This window comes from Macaca nemestrina, chromosome 4 (assembly GCF_043159975.1).
Source record: "Macaca nemestrina isolate mMacNem1 chromosome 4, mMacNem.hap1, whole genome shotgun sequence".
NCBI classification, from domain to species: Eukaryota; Metazoa; Chordata; class Mammalia; order Primates; family Cercopithecidae; genus Macaca; species Macaca nemestrina.
The window spans coordinates 24,728,164-24,747,556 of NC_092128.1; the positions used below are offsets into that span (position 1 = coordinate 24,728,164).

Genomic DNA, 19,393 nt, shown 5'->3' on the forward strand with positions numbered 1-19,393 from the left:
TTACCCGGTGACCCTGAGACATTATGTAACCTTGCTGGGTCTCTAGCTCCTCATTTGTCAAGTAGGGACAACAATAGGGCCTAAGAATGGGATAATTCTGAGGATTAAAAGTAATTGTGGTCTGTCTCCAATTCTATTAACATGGAGTGTCAGTGCAGGGAGTGGCATGGAATGGCACACAATGGAATGGAATGGGAGAGAATACTGGGACGGAAGTGGAGTTCCCATTGGAAACTACACAGATTTGGTTACCGGCAGCTGGCCATGTCCTGAGGTTTTTCCAGTCCTGGAGAGGCCACTCTTTAAAGAGGGAAGGAATGATATTGCAGAGGTCAGAGGAAGTGGGAGTTGAGGTCAGTTTTGCTTCCATTCCCAGGAGCTCCTGAATTAAAAATTCTGAGGCAGGTCTTCAATAACACAACAACACAACGTTATCAACCTCAATCACGACAAGGGCACAGATTTGACATTTTCTTTGGAAACTCATAGTTATGTGCTGATTATGGCTATGGAAGTCACAAGACTTGGCAAGTGGGAAACCCTTGCCTGGAAACGAAAAAGTAGTCAAAGTAGCTTCACTGAAATACTCCCTGCCTCCCAGCACCTCTCGCAAGTGCAGTGTGCTCCCTAGAGTTTCAGCTCCCCCAGCTGCACGGGGAGCCAATCTCTTCTTTCAAATGGATGAGAATGTTAAGTGAGACATGATCTTGATTCTGGGCTCAGCTGTGAAGGCTTTCCCCACCAAGTCCAGAGGACTTGGATCAGGTCTCCTAGTTCCACTCTTAATCCCACTACAGCCTATTCTTCTCACAATGGTGAGATGAATCTTTTAAACAGTAACTCAGATGGTGTAACTCCTCTCCTGGGGCTCCCGTGATCTCCCAGGGGCTCTCTATCTCACTGGGGGAAAATTTCAAGTCTTCCTGGTGACCTACAAGGTGCTCCACGACTTACCCTCCCGCCCCCCGCCCCTCACTGTCTCTTTAAACACATGCCAAACACAGGACGCTTGCACTTGCCTTTCTTGGCCTGGGAATTTTTTTCACCACATGTTCATTGGACTTGCTCTGTCACTTCTTTTAAAACTCTTCTCAAATATCAGCTCATCAGTAAGATCTCCCTAATCTCCTAAAGAGTAAAATGTTCATGTGCGTTCATGCACACACACACCACACCATTACTTTCCATAGTGTTATGCTGCTTTATTTTTCTTCACAGCACACATTACCACCTGACATACTACACATTTTTTAAAGCAATAGACTTTATTTTTTAGAACAACTTTAGGTTTACGGAAAAATTGGCAGAAAGTACAGAGTTCCCATATAGCCCATGGTCCAACACACATACAGTTTCCCTATCATTAACATCTTGCATTTATGTGGTACATTGTTGGAATTGATGAACCAATATTGACACATTTTTATTTTTTTGAGATTGAGTCTTGCTCTGTTGCCCAGGCTGGAGTGCAGTGGCTTGACGTCAGCTCACTGCAACCTCCACCTTCTGGGTTCAAGTAATTCTCTTGCCTCAGCCTCCCAAGTAGCTAGGATTACAGGCACCCGCCACCATGCCCAGATGATTTTTGTATTTTTAGTGGAGATGGGGTTTCACCATGTTGGTCAGTCTGGTCTTGAACTCCTAACCTCAGGTGATCCATCCACCTCAGCCTCCCAAAGTGCTGGGATTACAGGCGTGAGCCACCATGCGCAGCCTGATACATTATTATTAACTAAAGTCCACAGTTTACGTTCCAGTTCACTCTTTGTGTTGTATAGTTCTATGGGTTTTGACAAATGCATAATGTCATATATCTGCCATTACAATATTATTTACTGCCCTAATAATCCTTGGGCTCTCTGCCCTTCCATCCTTCCTTCCTCCTCCTCAATCCTTTGCAACCACTGACCTTTTTATTATTGCTATAGTTTCGCCTTTTCCAGAATGTCACATAGTTGGAATCATACACGTAGCCTTTTCAAATTGGCATTTTTCATTTAGCAGTAAGCATTTAAGGTTCCTCCGTGTCCTTTTGTGGCTTCGTAGCTCAATTGTTTTATTGCTAAATAATATTCCATTGTATAGATGCACCACAGTTTCTTTATCCATTCATTTATTGAAGGATATCACGGTTTCTTCTAATTTTTGGTAGTTATAAACATTCATTTATAGGTTTTTGTGTAGACATGAGTTTTAAACTCATTTAGGTAAACACCAAGGAGCATGTTTGGTAGATTATATGGTAAGAATATGGACAGTTTTGTAAGAAACTGTCAAACTGCCTTCCAAAGTGGCTGTACCATTTTGCATTCCCACCAGCAATGCATGAGAGTTCCTGATGCCTCATATATTTGCCAGCATTTGGTGGTGTCAGTGTTCTGGATTTTACCCATTCTAATAGGTGTGTGGTGGTATCTCACTGTTGTTTTAATTTACAGTTCCCTTGGAACTCAGTCTACCAGCAGCCCAGAGAAATTAACAATCTTTTGCCATTAACTGTGTGCTGTTGATCTCTGCATGCTCGGGGCCAGGCGAAGTATTTTAGGGACAGAGTAGGTGCCCAGTGATTGCATGTGGAATGAGTTGCAGTGGCGTGGAATGTGGTAGAATGCAGTGGCAGGGAAGAAAATGGCATAGAATGGCACAGAATGGAATGAAATGGAAGAGAACGCTGGGACAGAAGTGGAGTTCCACTGGAAACTACACAGGTTTGGTTACTGGCAGCTGGCCACATGCCGAGGTTCTTCCAATCCTGGTGAGGCCCCTCTTTAAAGAGGAAAGGAATGATATTTCAAATATCAGAGGAAATGGTGGTTGGGGTCAGTTTTGCTTCCATTCCTAGGAATTGCTGAACAATTCTGTACTTCCTAAGCAGCGTCCACCACGGGCTGCAGACTTGTCTGAGCTCATCCTGGGTCCTGATGGGGCACATCCCCTTGGCATCAGTTTGCATAAGTGAGGACCTAGTAGGCTGTACAGGTCTGATTCAAAGACAAGAGACTTAGTCCCAAGGTACTGATGGCAATTAGGCTCTCTGTCTTCTCTTCTTTATCTATGTCTGTGGCCTCTGTTTTGCCCATAGTCAGCTTCTACACAAATTCAACCCCATTCAATGGTTTCCATAAGAAATCAAATCAAACCAAAAATGGTTTTTAATGATATTAGTGAAGATGAATCACACTGGGCAACACATGAGCTCCCACTACCTTGTTAGCTTATTGTTCCCTTCTACTCTCCCTTTTCCTTCCCCAAGATAAAATAAAAACATAAATAAATAAAGTTCATTCTCTTTTCTTCTCATACAGAATAGCTTTGACTATGTCTTAGAAACCTTGGCACCAGAGAACAGCTATGCTTCAAAGGAATTGACTACACAAGTGAGCTTATCAAGGCATGTTCCTCCAAAAGGCAAGTTTCTTCCTAAGATAAATTTTTATGCCAGCTACTAAGGGTATAGCAATTTTTTTTTTCATCTCATTGTGCCTGGAATTTGCAGCTGAGTAGAATAAGGCATCTGTCACACAGACCATCTCCTGGTCCAGACCCCAGGTGCTCATGGCTGAGTTCTGCAATAAAAGAGCAAGTCAAATCTCAGAGAGCTTTTTCATTGCTGTCTCCACAGGGCTCTGAGAACACAGGCACCCATCACATTGGTCCCAGCAGCTTTGCAATGGTGGGTGATAGTGCCAGAGGCTTCAGAAGTGCACATAATGACTCCTGGCTCAGATATCTAGGCCTTCAAATCAGACATCAGCTGGTGACCTAGGTGAAGGGTCCATGCCTAGATGATGCTTTTGGAGTTGGCTTAATCTGGCATCAACCAATGAACAGGAAAAGGAAGACTACAGATGCCACTGTATAGCCAAGAGAACTAATGCATAGAATTCATATGAGACACCCTCACCTCTGGGGCACCTTGAATGCTCTGAAAGGAATTTGAGTATGAAAAAGATTAACTACCCTACAGTCTGAGTAGGTGATAACTGGGTGACCTAACAGGGGGCTGTGCATCAGATTTCTATGCTAACTGGGAAAGAAATTTTCATTGTATGGAAAACCTTTCCATACAATGAAAGATGCATTGTCAGTTTGTCTTCCATAGCACATGGCAGTGTGACTTGTCTTGCTCAAGATTATTTAATAATAACTTCAAAGTGTGCAGGAAAGGCAGCTTGGCTAACCTGGCCCTCCCTTCTCTTCTCTAGTGCTCTCCTGTCTTCCCTTCCATGTGCTCTCTGGGGGTCACAGATATGGGGACAATGTTACACAGGTGTGTTTTGCTGATCCAAGAAAGGGCAGAGACTGCTCTGTCTCTGGAAAAGATACTCCCACCTTTCCATAACAGCCTCTTTAACCCCTGGGCCTTTTTCAGATATTCCGGGCCTCCCAGGCAGCTCAGTGAATACACATAGGCTAAGATCTCAGTGCCTTCGGATAACTCATGCTAGAATACAAATTTGTAAAGTTAAAAGACCTGTTCCTATAAATCTCAGAGTGAGCCAGTGGCTTTATAGCTTGCTACATAGTTTAATCATTTTTATGATGTGTGAGCTAGAGCCCATTCTCCCATCTACTCCACACTCATTGTATTGTCATCAATATCCTTCCAATCTCCTTCAGTTGTAAATAGATGAGCCACAAATTGGGGGCAGTTAAGAGGTATACTGAAACAGAGTGAGATTCAGCACTGTTGAAAGTTTTACTTGATGTCAATACTTATTTGTTGTACCTAGTGATCTGCATGGGAATAAGCATAAAGAGAAAAGGGAAGTTTGTGCTAATGGTGATAATTCTTATACCTGAGTTCATGGGGACCAGCAGCTTCCATAGAGATGCTTTTGGGACTCTAGGTTGCTTTTTCTCTCCCAGGACTCCAGGTTGTTTAAGCATTACCTCCAGTCAGAGGCAGCCAGACGCAGAAGGTCCTCTGACCTCACGCCCTCTGCCCCCTCAGCCCCATAACTGCTGCTTCCTCCCTAGCACACAGAAATGAGCTTCTCATTAGCTTCTCAAAGGCTGCATGTTTTGACCTCAACATCTTTTCTTTCTCTCAAAGCGGAATGTCTTTTTCTGGACCATCCACTCCACCTGCCGTCTCTTCTCCACACCAAACTTCTGTGGATTCTCTCGTCTGTGGGTTCCTCAGTACTTTAAACCAGTACCAATGTCTGTAGCTTTCCCTCATGCTATGTGATATAGTTTGGATCTGTGGTCCCCACCCAATCTCATGTTGAATTGTAACCCCCAATGTTGGAGGTGGGGCCTGTGGGAAGTGATTGGATCATGGGGGTAGATTTCTAATGAATGGTTTAGCACCATTCCCCTTGGTGCTGTTCTCGTGATAGTGAGGAGTTCTCACAAGATTTGGTTGTTTCAAAGTGTGGCACTTCCTCCCCACCTTGCTCCGGCTTGCACCACGTGACATGCAGCTCCCCTTTCACCTTCTGCTATGATTGTATACTTCCTGAGGCGCCCGCCAGAAGCCGAGCAGATGCCAGCATCATGCTCCCTGTACAACCTGCAGAACTGTGAGCCAGTTAAACCTCTTTTCTCTTAAATTACCCAGTCTCAGGCATTTCTTTATAACAATGGGAGACTATAAATTATCCAGTCTCAGGTATTTATTTATAGCAATAAGAGAACAGCCTAATGCACTGTGTATCCTGTAATTTTATATCATTTTATTCGTATATTATTTCTCTTTTTCTCACACATGGTAAAAACATCTCTACCCAAATACTTCAATTGTTAGTATTCATTTTTACCTACACAGTTACCCACTTCCTATTTCATTTTCTACTACCCTGTGATGAAAACCTTGGATTTACAGTGACAACACTCTCTTATACCAAATAATACTGGCCGCCATTTGTTTAGGTCTTTGTAATCTCTAATATTGAAATGAGAAAATTGGGAAATGGAGTGTTTAAGAAACTTGTCTAGCATTATCCTGCTGGTAAGTGGTGGGGGGTGAGACTTAGTTCATGATCTTGTTGAAGAGTCAGCTTGTTGAGGTCTTGCTGAGAAGTCAGCTCATTCTCTTCATCCAAGACGTGGTTATGGGACTGAGTATTTGGAATCAGTACTAACACCAATATTTGATTCCTGTACTACTCCTCTTATAATATTAGACTGCCCATCCTTCTACGTAATAATTTGTTTCGGTGGAGAGACAGCGCTTATGCACTCTGTTCCGTCTTTACCCTGCTAGTCTCAGGTGTCCTGGCTCTAATCAGCCCCAGTCAGCAATCTCTCCATCATCGAAACTCCCATTCCTTTCTTCAGAATTCAGATAGAGGAACTAGATTTATTTTTAGACTCAAAGCATAACACAAACTCACACTTAGAATCATTCTAGCAGTTACTTTAGAAAGCTGTTTGCAAATGATAGTGGTATTTGTCCTTGACCAACAAAGATAAAATTTGAACATGACCTTCCCAAACTTCCAAAACTAAAACTTAGACAAACCTATGGATTGAAATAATAAAAAGGATTTGTAATGGTTAATGCATGCCAAATTTCTTTTATGATTAAAAGAGATATTTTTGAAATAAATATCAAAACTCAGTAAATACACACCATGTTATTAATACTTACATAATATTCAAAGATATTTTTGTTTTCATTGGTTTTCTGGGCTCATATTGGAGGCCACAGAAGGAATTTATTCTCAACCTGTACTTCTATTATTTGATTTAAAGGTCTGTGCACCAAAGAGGCAAAAACGTTTAGAGCTGGGGAGGGGCAGGTGTGAATTCCAGACTAATGGCAATCAGTATTTCAATAGGTGTCCGGTTGACTACGGTTCTTTTTATTTTGATGTCAGTTTGCTCTCAAAATAACTTTTCTTCTGAATCTAGACTATTCAGATGAATTTAATATGATGAGAATGTTTTCAACATCTTCTTAGCTATTCTCACCTATTCTCCAGATAAACCTTATAATCATATTGCCAGGTTCCAAAAAAAAAACCAAAAAAACAAAAAAAAAGCCCGGTCTCATCAGAATATTGATTGCATTTTGAAAACTGAATAAACTAAGTTGAGAAGAACTGACATCTTTGCAGCATTCAGTTTTGTTATACACAGCCTATGCCTCCACATTTTTAAAACTTAAATTTATAAGTAGTGAGTCTATTTTACTGTTTTACCTCCCAAATTATGCAATTTTTCTGCTTGCTTTAATTTTAAGCGATTTCTGCTTTTACTCCTGCCATTTTGTTTCTTCTTCTTTTTTTTTTTTTTAGATTTGTTTTATTCTTACTATTTTCCTCTTCCAAAATAAGAAAACTGTTGAAGTCTGTGAGTTTGCCCATTAGCAGAGCTTTGGCTGCCTTCCGTTAGACTTCATATGTAGTGATTTGTTTTACTTCCTCCTTGTTTTATAATTATAGTTGTTATATTCTGTTTGATTTAATGGTAGTTTGAGAACTTTTGTAATTTTTTTGTTTTGTTTTTTAGACAGAGTCTCACTCTATCACCCAGGCTGGAGTGCAGTGGCGCGATGTCGGCTCACTGTAACCTCTGCTTCCCAGATTCAAGCGATTCTTGTGCCTCAGCCTCTCGAGTAGCTGAGACTCGGTACCCACCACTATGCCCAGCTAATTTTTGTATTTTTAGTAGACACGCGGTTTTACCATATTGGCCAACCTGGCCTCGAACCCCTGATGTCAGGTGATCCACCTGCCTCGGCCTCCCAAAGTGCTGGGATTGCAGGCATGAGCCACTGTGCCCAGCCTGAAGTTTATCTTAATCAATTGGAAGTTTTATTATTTGAGAGAGTTTTATTGTTGTTGAACTTTTATTATTTGAAGGATAGAGAACATGACCAAAAAATAATACTGACAATAATAATACCAGTAGCTAAAATGTATTGACTGCTTACTATGTGCCAATCACTATGATAAGCTCTGTAAATACTCATTTACTTCTGACAGCCCCCATAGACAGCAGCTATTAGTAAATATTCACCTTTTACAGATTAAGAAACTAAGTTTCAGTTGGTAAACCGATGTGCCTTTAAACTTCTGCATTTTTTTTTTTTCAGTTCTCAGAATAATTTCCTCTCATTTGAATGGATGAAGGTTATCATTGGGCCAGTATTTATGATCAGCTTTGGTAATGCTCCATGCATGCTTGCTCAGAACTCTGTTTACAGTGGTCAACTTCGAAGTAGGTCTATTCATTAACATTCTCTTTGCCCTTATTTCTGTTGCCAACTTCATCATTGAGAGTCTCAATGATTGTGTTTCTATCAGTTTCTCTGGATTGTGTCTGAAACGAATATGCCTTTCATATTTAGTAAAGATGTGTCACATCACTGAGCCTATTTTTCACAACTTCGCTATCCTTTACTGCCTCCAAAATACTTTTTTTGTTGTTTTTAGACAAAATCTCACTCAGTCAGCCAAGCTGGAATGCAAATGTGTGATCAAGGCTCACTGCAGCCTCAACTTCCTGGGCTCAAGAGATCCTTCCACCACAGTCTTTAGAAAATCTCTCTGTCTTTCAGTTTCCATGCAAACCCTCCTTATCTCCACTGTCTCCATTCTCATCTCATCTGTTGCCTTTACATCTCAGTTTCTTCTCTCATTATTTTACCCTGTTTCGTAATAGAGGCCTTGTCTTCTTACATTCTATCAACAATGTCAAATTACCCTCCAAAATTTTCCTCTAATTTCAGAGAGCTGCTCTCCCACCAAGTCATGGACATTATGTCCCTCTTTCTCCTCCTGTTATCTCTCTTTCTTTCTATTTATTATTGGTGCCTGCTAAAAGACAGGGCATGACAGTATCCTTGGCCTTAGCCTTTTAACCAATTGGGTGCTGGTCAAAGATTTCCTTTTCAGCTCTATGTTGTGCTTGTGAGTTAATGTGCATAACTCCTACCCTAATTCCTAGCTTTTTCAGGAATTTTGTATTTAATGTTGCTGAACAGAGATGGGAGCTTTGGTTTCACCATTGCTTGACACTCTGATTCTCTGACTAATGTGAACAGTAAAAGACGATCCACACGTGCATGATGAGCAGAGCTCCTCCTGTCTTGACCTTGGTTTCCAACAATTTGTCTCGAATGTGAATTCAGGAATCCATAAGTTCTATAAGAATTTTTAAATTCTGTACTTCTATTTTTATGGATAATCTAAAAAAGTTTATTGCTACAGGCATACGTTGGAGATTTTGCAGGTTCAGTTCCAGACTATGATAAGAAAGCAAATATCACAATAAAGCAAGTCACACAAATTGTTTGGCTTCCCTGTGTGTGCATATAAATGTTATGTTTGCACTATACTATAGTCCATTAAGCGCACGATAACATTATATCTAAAAACTGTACATAAGTTAATCAAAATATTTTATTGCCAAAACATGTCAAGAATCATCTGAGCCTTCTGTGAGTCATAATCGTTTTACTCTGGAAGGTCCTACCTAGATGTCGATGGCTGCTGACTGAAAAAGGTGGTGGTTGCTGAAAATTGGGATGTTTGTGGCAATTTCTTAAAACAAGCCAACGATGAAGTTTGCTGCATTGATTGGCTCTTTCTGTCATGAAAGATTTCTCTCTAGCATTTTACCAATAGTAGAACTTTCAGAATTGAAGTCAGTCTTCTCAAACCCTGCCATTGTTTGATCAATTACGCTTATGAATATTCTAAATCCTTTGTTGTCATTTCAACAGTGCTCATAATGGCTCCATTAGGTTGGTGCAAAAGTAATTGCGGTTTTTGCCATAAAAGTAATTGCGGCAAAAAAGTAATTGCGGCAAAAACCGCAATTACTTTTGGACCAACATAATACTTCACCAGGAGTAGATTCCATCTCAAGAAATTACTTTCATTGCTCATTCATAAGAAGCAACTCCTTGTCTATTCAAATTTTATTATGGGAGTGCAGCATTTCAATCACGTTTTTAGGCTCCACTTCTAATTCTAGTTCATTTGTTATTTCCACTACATCTGCAGTGACTTCTTCATTGAAGTCTTGAATCTCTCGAAGTTGGAATCAAATTCTTGCAAAGTCTTGTTTATGTCGATATTTTTGACCTCCTCCTGTGAATTACAAGTCCTCTTAATGGTAGCTAGAATGGTGAACCCTTTCCAGAAGGTTTTTAATTTACTTTGCCCAGATCCATTAGAGAAATACTATCTATGCCAACTATAGCCTTATGAAATGTGTTTCTTAAGGAATAAAATTTGAACGTCAAAATGACTCCTCGATCCACAGGCTGCAGAATGCCTGTTGTGTTAGCAGGCATGAAAACAACATTAATCTCCTGCATTTTCATCAGAGCTCTCGGGTGACTGGCTGCATTGTCAATGAGCAGTAATATCTGAAAAGAGTCTTTTTTTTTTTTTTTTCTGAGCGGTAAGTCTCAACAGTGGGCTTAAAATATTCAGTAAACCATGCTATAAACATACATGATGTCATCCAGGCCTTGTTGCTTCACTTACAGAGCACAGGCAGAGTAGATTCAGCATAATTCTTAAGGGCCCTAGGATTTTCAGAATGGTCAATGAGCACTGGCTTCAACTTCAACTGAAGTCAGCACCTGAATTAGTGCTCGACAAAAGAGTCAGCCTGTTTTTTTCGTAAGTCTGAAGGTAGGGATTGACTCCTTCTGTCTAGCCATGAAAGTCCTAGATGATGTCTTCTTCCAAAAGAAGGCTGTTACACCTGCACTGAAACTCTGTTGTTTAGTGTAGTCACCTCCATTAATGATCTTAGCTAGATCTCCTGGATCACTTGCTGTAGCTTCTAGGTCAGCACTTGCTGTTTCACCTTGCACTTTTATGTTATGGAGATGGCTTCTTTTCTCAAACCTCATGAACCAACCTCTGCTATCCTGAAAATTTTTTCCTGCAGCTTCCTCACCTCTATCAGCCTTCATAGAATTGAAAAGAGTTAGGGCCTTGCTCTGGATTCGGTTTTGGCTTAAAGAAATGTTGTGGCTGGTTTGATTGTCTATGCAGACCACTCAAACTTTCTCCATCTCAACAATAAGGCTGTTTCACTTTCTTACCATTTGTGTGTTTACTGGAGTAGCACTTATAATTTCCTCAATAATTTTTCCTTTGCATTCATAATATGGCTAGCTATTTGGCACAAGAGGCCTAGCTTTGTGTGTGTGTGTGTGTGTGTGTGTGTGTGTGTGTGTGAGATGGAGTCTTGCTCTGTCACCTGGCTGGAGTGCAGTGGCACAATCTCAGCTCACTGCAACCTCCGACTCCCTGGTTCAAGTGATTCTCCTGCCTCAGCCTCCTGAGTAGCTAGGATTACAGGTGCCCGCCACCACGCCCAGCTAATTTTTGTATTTTTAGTGGAGACAGGGTTTTGCCATATTGGCCAGGATGGTCTTGTCTCCTGACCTCCTGATCCACCCACCTCGGCCTCCCAAAGTGCTGGGATTACAGGTGTGAGCCACGTCACCTGGCCAAGAGGCCTAGCTTTTAGCCTGTCTTGGCTTTCGACATGCCTTCCTCACTAAGCTTAATAATTCCTCACGTTCGACTTAAAGTGAGAGATGTGCGATCTTCCTTTCACTTGAGCACTTAGAAACTATTGTTGGGTTATTAAATGGCCTCCTTTCAATATTGTTGTGTCTCAGGGAATAGGAAGGCCTGAGGAGAGAGAGAGAGAGTCAGGGAACAGCCAGTTAGTTGGAGCAGTCAGAACACACACATTTATCAGTTAAGTTTGTTGTGCTTATGTGTGCACAGTTCATGGCACCCTAAAACAATTACCATAGGGACACCAAAGATCACGCATCACAAATCACCCTCATAGATCTAATAATAATGGGAAAAGTTTGCAACATTTTGAGAATTATTAAAATGTTATACAGAGACCCAAAGTGAGCACATGTTGCTGGGAAACTGGAGCTGACGGATTTGCCTGACACAGCATAAGCAGAAACCTTCAATGTATAAACAATGCAGTATCTGTGGAACCCAATAAAACAAGGCACAAGGAAATGAGGTGTGCCTGTGTAAAGATTAATTTCTGCTGCAATGATGATTTATAGTTGAAAGCTTTGTGCATAGAATCAGATATGATTCTTAGGTCAGTTTTTTAAAATATCATGATTAATTATTAGCATAATTAGCAAAATTGGGTTAAATTATAGTATTGGATACATTATTACATTTCCTGATTTTGATGTTTATTGCTATTACAGAGGAGAAAGTTCTTGTTTTTAGGAAATAGACATGGGAATATTTGTGAATAGGAATAAAGGCATGATGGCTGCAAACTACTATCAGATGGTTCAATGAATAAGTGTGTGTGTACATAGATGATTGATAGATGAGTAAATGAGACAAAATATCAACAATTATGTTAACAATCGGTGAATCTCAGAAAAGGTTATATAGATGTTGTTTGTATATCTTGTAACTTTTTTTGTAAATGTGAAATCACAACAAAATAAAAATTTTAATGACATGACTTTCAGGACCTCAGCCTACAAAGTATTCTTAGAGTGTGGAAAAAGTGGATTTTAAAATTTATTTAAAAGTGATTCAAGTGAGACACACACCAGTAAGTCCTTCACTGTGCAACCAGACTGATCATCAGATGGACTGAGTTTTAAAACCCTAATCATTTTGCATTTCTGCTTAGAAATTTTCTACCGGCTTGTGAGCTCCAAGAAGGCAGAGTGGTCTTCCCTTTCTCTGTGTCCTCCACACCTAGCACAGTGACCAGGAACAGAGAGGACATCTGTTGACCTGAGGAACAGGGAAAACTATCAGATGGCGGAGTGGGCGGCGGGGTACCAGGGGTGAGTCCCGCCATGTTCACGGAGACTGTGACTGCTTTGTGAGGGGCGAGTTGAAGAGCTCCGAGAGAATCTGCCTCCCTCAAATGTTTCCCACACTTTTTTGCCGCCATGTTTGAAATTTCTACATTAGCGCCTGTCTTAGTCTGTTTGTGTCGTTATAAAGGAAGGCCTGAGCGATTTATAAAGAAAAGAGGATTATTTGGCTCCTGGTTCTGCAGACTGTATAAGAAGCAGGTACCAGCATCTGCTCCTAGTAAGGGCTTCAGGAAGCTTCCATTCATGGTGGGAGGGCAAGGGGAGCAGGCATCACGTGGTAAGGAAGGAAGGAAGAGAGAGGGGAGGGGATGCAGGCAGATCTCCTGAGAACTAACAGAACAAGAACTCATCCATTACAGCTAGCACAGTGCCAAACCATTTACAAGTGATCCACCCCCACGACCCAAATACCTTCCATTAGGTCCCACCTCCAACACTGTGGATCCAATTTCAACATGCAGTTTGGAGGTACAAACACACAACTTGTGTCACAGTCCCTTGTACTCTTTCTAGAAAGATAAAGCTTAACTGCACCTGTGTTTTCCGGTATGGGTAACCTATTAACATGCATTACTATAACAGCATAGATTATTGTCATCAATGAGTATCCTATATGATGTAAGTTCCCTGAGGGTCTCAACCGCACATATATTTTTGTTTTTTCTAGCCCAGAAAAGTTCCTGAACATAGTAAGTGCTCAATAAAAGTGTGTTGAACCAGTAAATGAATGAACAACTTTCACACCTGTTAGCACATTAAATGCTCACATAAAAAGTCCCAAACCAGGAGATACCCTAACTGTAAACCTTCTGACACCATTTGCCCAGGAGGTAGGCTGTATGGAGTCAGAGAGGAGACAGTTCTAGATGACACACTTGTCTCGTGGGTATTCATGTTCACTCATGATTTGGTGCTAGTGAGAATAAACTTGTTGAAGAAGGACAATGATGGATTTACCTGAGCTCAAAATAGATGCTGAGATACCTCTTCTGAATCCTGCCAATTCAGCAAGGGGTTAATAGAAGCTTTCAAGCAGGCTACATAATTAACAGGATTAAATCTCTACCTGTCAATTAAGCCAATATATTTGAGTATAATGCTATTTAATTCCCTACCAGAAACAGTGCAATAAATCAAAGTTTACAGATGTCTTCAGCAAGCCCTTGATGGATGAAACACTGTAACTCAGAGGTGCATAGAAAATCTCAAATAAGATAACCTCCCATGTGATTAATATAGCTGTCTGCATTGGCATTGGCTCCAGAAGGTTCTAATCCAAACATGTTTAACATCACATACTTTATTGTGACAGATTTAGACACCTGAACTAACTAACCAGGCGAATGGTGCTTAATTATACTGGCTCATTATGGACCTCAGCAATAAAGCTGGGACACAGAATTATGTGTTAATTCCCATCACATGGTCATGCACAACAGAAGCAGTCCAATATCCAAGGGTCCTATAGTGGTTCATGCACAAAGCACAGGATAGCAATCTGATTCCTCTAGGGGCTACCTTCCTTCTCTCCAGGCAATGGTGCTTCTAGTTCAGACTGGCTAGCCAGCAAATGCATATTACCGAACACAAGGGAAACAGACATGTGGACATGAATGTCTCCACGAACATTTGCCCATTTAAAAAACAAAAACAATTGAGGGTCAAGTCTTTCTTCTACACAAAGGACAGTACCTTCATAAGAACATATGCGTGACTGGAACTCTGTTGTTTAAGAGGCTCAACAAAATGCTTATCAACCATCTGCATTTATTTTAGAGTGAAATCCCCAAAGCATGGCCTTCTAAACAGGTGTACAGATCTTAGTTATTAGAAATGGGATAGGAACATTCAGATACCAAATTCAACTCTGAGTCCTGTTTCTGAGCTGAACTTACTCATAGGGAACTTTTCTCTGTCTCTTATGAGTATCAAAATGTGCACAACTAATACAAGTTTTTTTGTTAATATGATCAGCATTTGATTCCATCTGTTTGACTTCATCTGTGCTGAAGTCACAGCGAGAACAGGAGGTATGGGACTCGGTCATTGTTTGCTGATTGGTCAATCATTAGGGTATGCCAAATATTGTGTAAGAATGGTATGGAGAAAAAGACTGGTATGGGATGGAAATGAAGCATAATTCATACTCTCCGCTATCAAGACATATCCCATTTATTTGGGGAGAGCAGCTTGACACTGATAAGGTTCAGTGATGGTATTGGCTAGACAGGAAATAAGAATTCAGTGAGGAGAGAGATAAGTGTTGGCTGGAAATAGAAAGCCTTCATGAAGAAAGTATGGCCATATGTGGTGGTTCACACCTGTAATCCCAGTACTTTGGGAGGCCAAGGCAGGAGGATCACTTGAATCCAGGAGTTCGAGACCAGATAGTGAGACACCATCTCTACAAAAAGTGAAAGTTAGCTGGGCGTGGTAGTGTGTGCCTGTAGTCCCAGCTACTTGGGAGGCTGAGGTGGGAGGATGGCTTGAGCCTGGGAGGTTGAGGCTGCAGTGAGCTGAGATCATGCCACTCCACTCCAGCGTGGGCAACAGAGTGAGACCCTGTCTCAAAAAGAAGGAAGAAGAAGAAGGAGGAGAAGGAGGAGGAGGAGGAGGAGGGGAAAGTGAGTTTTAGGTGAATGTCTAATAAAGGGAAGGGTTTGACCTGCAAAGAAGATGGAGTAAGAGACACAAGATGAGACAAACAACAGGAATTAATGTGTTGAGTGAGGGAGGCAGTGAGGCGAGCCATCTATAGAGTGTGGGTTGCATATCGGTGAAGGATCAGGTCAATGTGAAAAAACTGCATCTAGAAAAACATGCAGAACCTAAAGTCAAAGTTAAGAGGGACATATTTAAGTTCAGGCACAGTGGCTCATGCCTGTAATCCCAGCACTTTGGGAGGCCGAGGTTGGGGGATCACTTGAGGCCAGGAGTTTGAGACCAGCCTGACCAACATGGCAAAACCCTGTCTGTACTAAAAATACAAAAATTAGCTGGGCATGGTGGCAGGCACCTGTAATCCCAGCTACCTGGGAGGCTGGCACAAGAATCACTTGAACCCAGGAGGCGGAGGTTGTAATGAACAGAGATAATGCCACTGCACTCCAGTCTGGGCGATGAAGTGAGACTCCATCTCAAAAAGAGGAAAAAAAGGGACATATTTAAGATAATTGAATAGGGATGTGACAACATGAGAAGAGGGTTTTAAGAACCTTTGTCTAGAAAGGTTTACACAGTAGACTGGAGAAAGACAGCAAGAACCAGAGCAGGCAGATGAGTTTTTACAAAATCTAGGAATAAAGGTGTGAGGAGCTTGACTATGGACAATGGAAATAGGAATAAAGTCCAGGATAGACTGCCCAGCATCCATGCCACCCAAATGCTCATCATCTTACACCTGTACTAATGGTTCTGAACCAATCACAGCCATTTAATCTTTCTCATCACAGATCACTTTGAGATTGGGCCGGTGACCCTTTCTGGCCATGACAAGTACTTCTGAGAAAGACTTCCTTTTCTTAAGTGAGAAACCGAAGATGAGACAGCCTGTCTTCTTCTGGACATTATTCCATCTGGATGTGACATGTGGAACTGCTGCACCATGTCACTATCAACCTGGAAGATAATCCAAGATGAGCCAACTTTGAGCCTCACAGGCCCTCCAGACTTTAAGTAATGTGAGATAATTCCGTTTTATTTTTCAAACTACTTTGGGTTGTGGAGTTTTTCTACTTGCAGCCAATACACCCCGACTGATTTGCAGTCCCACCTTCTTGAGTTGGGGATAGAAGACCCTTGTAACACACTATACACTGAGAAGGTGGAAGAAACAGAAGGGGGCGGAATGATTCAAAAGTTACCGCATGCTTTCACTTAAGACTTATAGTCTTTTAAAATCTTATTTCATTAGTCTATTGCTAAACAAAACAAAATGTTTCTTTTTTTTTCATTTGTTTTGTTCTTTTCTTTCTTTTTTGAGATAGAATTGTGCTCTGTCACCCAGGCTGCAGTGCAGTGGTGCCTCCCGGGTACAGGTGTGCACCACCAACCTCGCTAATTTTTGTAATTTTAGTAGAGACGGGGTTTCACCATGTTGGCCAGGCTGGTCTCAAACTTCTGACCTCAAGTGATCTGCCTGCCTCGGCCTCCCAAAGCACTGGGATTACAGGCGTGAGCCACTCCATGCCTGGCCACAAAATGTTTAATTTATGGCACAATGAAATGAGGTTGTTTATTCCTCAGATTTGCTAAAATCAGCATTTTCTTTTATTTCCATCAACAGAGATGCCACTAAGTCAAATGGGAATTCATGTCTTCCCCTGTACGTTGTCTGAATAGTTATAAATGATGGCAATAGATATTTTGGTTATTCCTTCAGAATGCTGTGAGACGACGGCTGAGCTTTCAACATCTGTGATTTAGTGTGATTCTAGATCATTGTTAGAATTGACAGTAGATATAGCCAACTAAAAGCACACACTGGACCATTAGGATAAGCTGGAAGATGCTGCAGTAACAGCATAAGTGACTCAGGGGCTTAACAGCAAACATTTACCTCTCACTCATACGAAGTCCACCCCGAATGCTCCAGGTAGCTCTCCTCCATATGGTGACTCAGTGGTCCCAGATACTTTGCTCTGTGGCTCTCTCAACACAGGCTTCCATGATCACCATGACAAGAGAAGAGAGGGTTGGAGCTTCTCACCCCAGTGACATATCAGGAGTGTCATTCCTGATATGACACTCTGTTCACAGCACATTGGCCAGCACTAATCGCATGATCTGCCTAACTGCAAAGTGAGCAGGGGTGTGTCATTGAGGCAGGAGAATAGGGTCTGGAGGCAGGGAACCTAAGGCCATCTCACACTGACTCCATAGAACTAAATTGAAAGGAAAATCCTAACTTTCCATGTCTAAGTAACAAAAGTATCAGAGGCTACTCCCTTTGCAAACCTTGGGAAATTGAAAGTACCTCTGATTGGTTGCTTTTTTTTTTTGCAACCAATCAGACGTTTGGATAGGAGAGTACCTTTGTAACTTCACTTCACCCTCTGATTGGTTGCTGCCCACAACCAGTCAGACTGATTCAGAGCCAAGTCTTCCTTTGCATGGAAGTAGGACTTTAAAGCTTCACTTTAGCGTCTGATTGATTGCTTCCCACAACCAATCAGATGTTTGCATAGGAGTGTGACCTTTGTAACTTCACTTCAGCCTCTGATTGGTTCTGCAACCAATCAGACTGATTGCGGGCCACCACTTCATTTACGTGGGGTGAACACCAAGTGGCCAATGGTAAACCTCTAGGGGGCATTTGGACCGAGAAGATCCTGTATGGCGGCCCTTGAGCCCCTACGCTCGGCCAGCTCCCACACTGTGGAGTGCACTTTCATTTTTCAATAAATCTCTGCTTTTGTTGCTTAATTCTTTAGTTGCTTTGTTGGTGCATTTTGTCCAATTCTTTGTTCCACATGCCAGGAACCTGGACACCCTCCGCTGGTAACGTCATCACCCATGTGTCCTAACAGAGAGGAGGAAGGGGTATGGGTGAGCACCAGATTCTCTGCTGCACATTCTGACATATGAGGCACCCAGCTTGCTCTTTAACTGGCAAAGTTTTGAAGGGCATTACCTGCCCTGCTGGGAAGAGTGTGGAGAGAACTATAAGGCCTTTCATAATATGAATAGGAATTGGGAATTAGAATTACTGAATTATGGCTCTTGTCTGGGTGGATTTGAAATGAGCTGCCTTTCACTTATCGTTGAGTCTCCCAGCTTGGACAAATGTCCGTCTTGACCATTGTCTTCCCTGTGACTCTTTTTTTTTTTTTTTTTTTTTGAAACAGAGTCTAGCTCTGTTGCCCAGGCTGGAGTGCAATGGCGCGATCTCGGCTCACTACAACCTCTGCCTCCTGGGTTCAAGTGATTCTCCTGCTTCAGCCTTCCGAGTTGCTGGGATTACAGGTGCACACCACCACTCCCGGCTAATTTTTGTATTTTTAGTAGAGACGTGGTTTTCACCATGTTGGTCAGGCTGGTCTCAAACTCCTGACCTCGTGATTGGCCTGCCTCAGCCTCCCAAAGTGCTGGGATTACAGGTATGAGCCACCACGTCCAGCCTTCCCTGTGACTCTTAATTCTCTGAGCTCAGTACCTTGGAAGGAAAATAAAATTAGGGAAACGTTCAGATCGGATGGAATTGGATCTAGCGTGAGTGAGAGGGATGTTGGGAATAACATACCCAAGGAAATCTGGTTTTTCAAACCTGAAAAAGCTGCACTATATGGGGAGTTTCTCAGACAAGTCCTAGATAGGCAGGCACTGCTCTGGGTCCTCTTACTGACAAACTCTGGAGTGCTGTAAGTTGCTTTGTGAATGGATGTCATGTGATGTGGTGTATTTCCCAAATTTCTCACTGTTTCTTTTCCTTTTTGGAACACAAAGGCAATCAGGAAAAGTCACCCTCTGGTCCTGTGGGTTTCACACAAGTGAAAGAGCTTCTATAACCATTTTTTTCAGGCACAGCCTGAGAAAGATCCCTGAAAAGTATCATTTAGGTTCAATACTTATCAGCATCAC

General features: G+C 41.8%; 1 long non-coding RNA gene across 1 annotated transcript; it reads left to right on the top strand.

Moving 5' to 3' along the window:
- The first annotated feature begins 237 nt into the window (after nucleotides 1-237).
- LOC139362514 (uncharacterized) lies at nucleotides 238-16,587 on the top strand. The gene is made up of 3 exons (XR_011621620.1): nucleotides 238-353; nucleotides 3,306-3,408; nucleotides 16,267-16,587. It is a non-coding gene; the product is annotated as an uncharacterized lncRNA (long non-coding RNA).
- The last annotated feature ends 2,806 nt before the right edge of the window (nucleotides 16,588-19,393 follow it).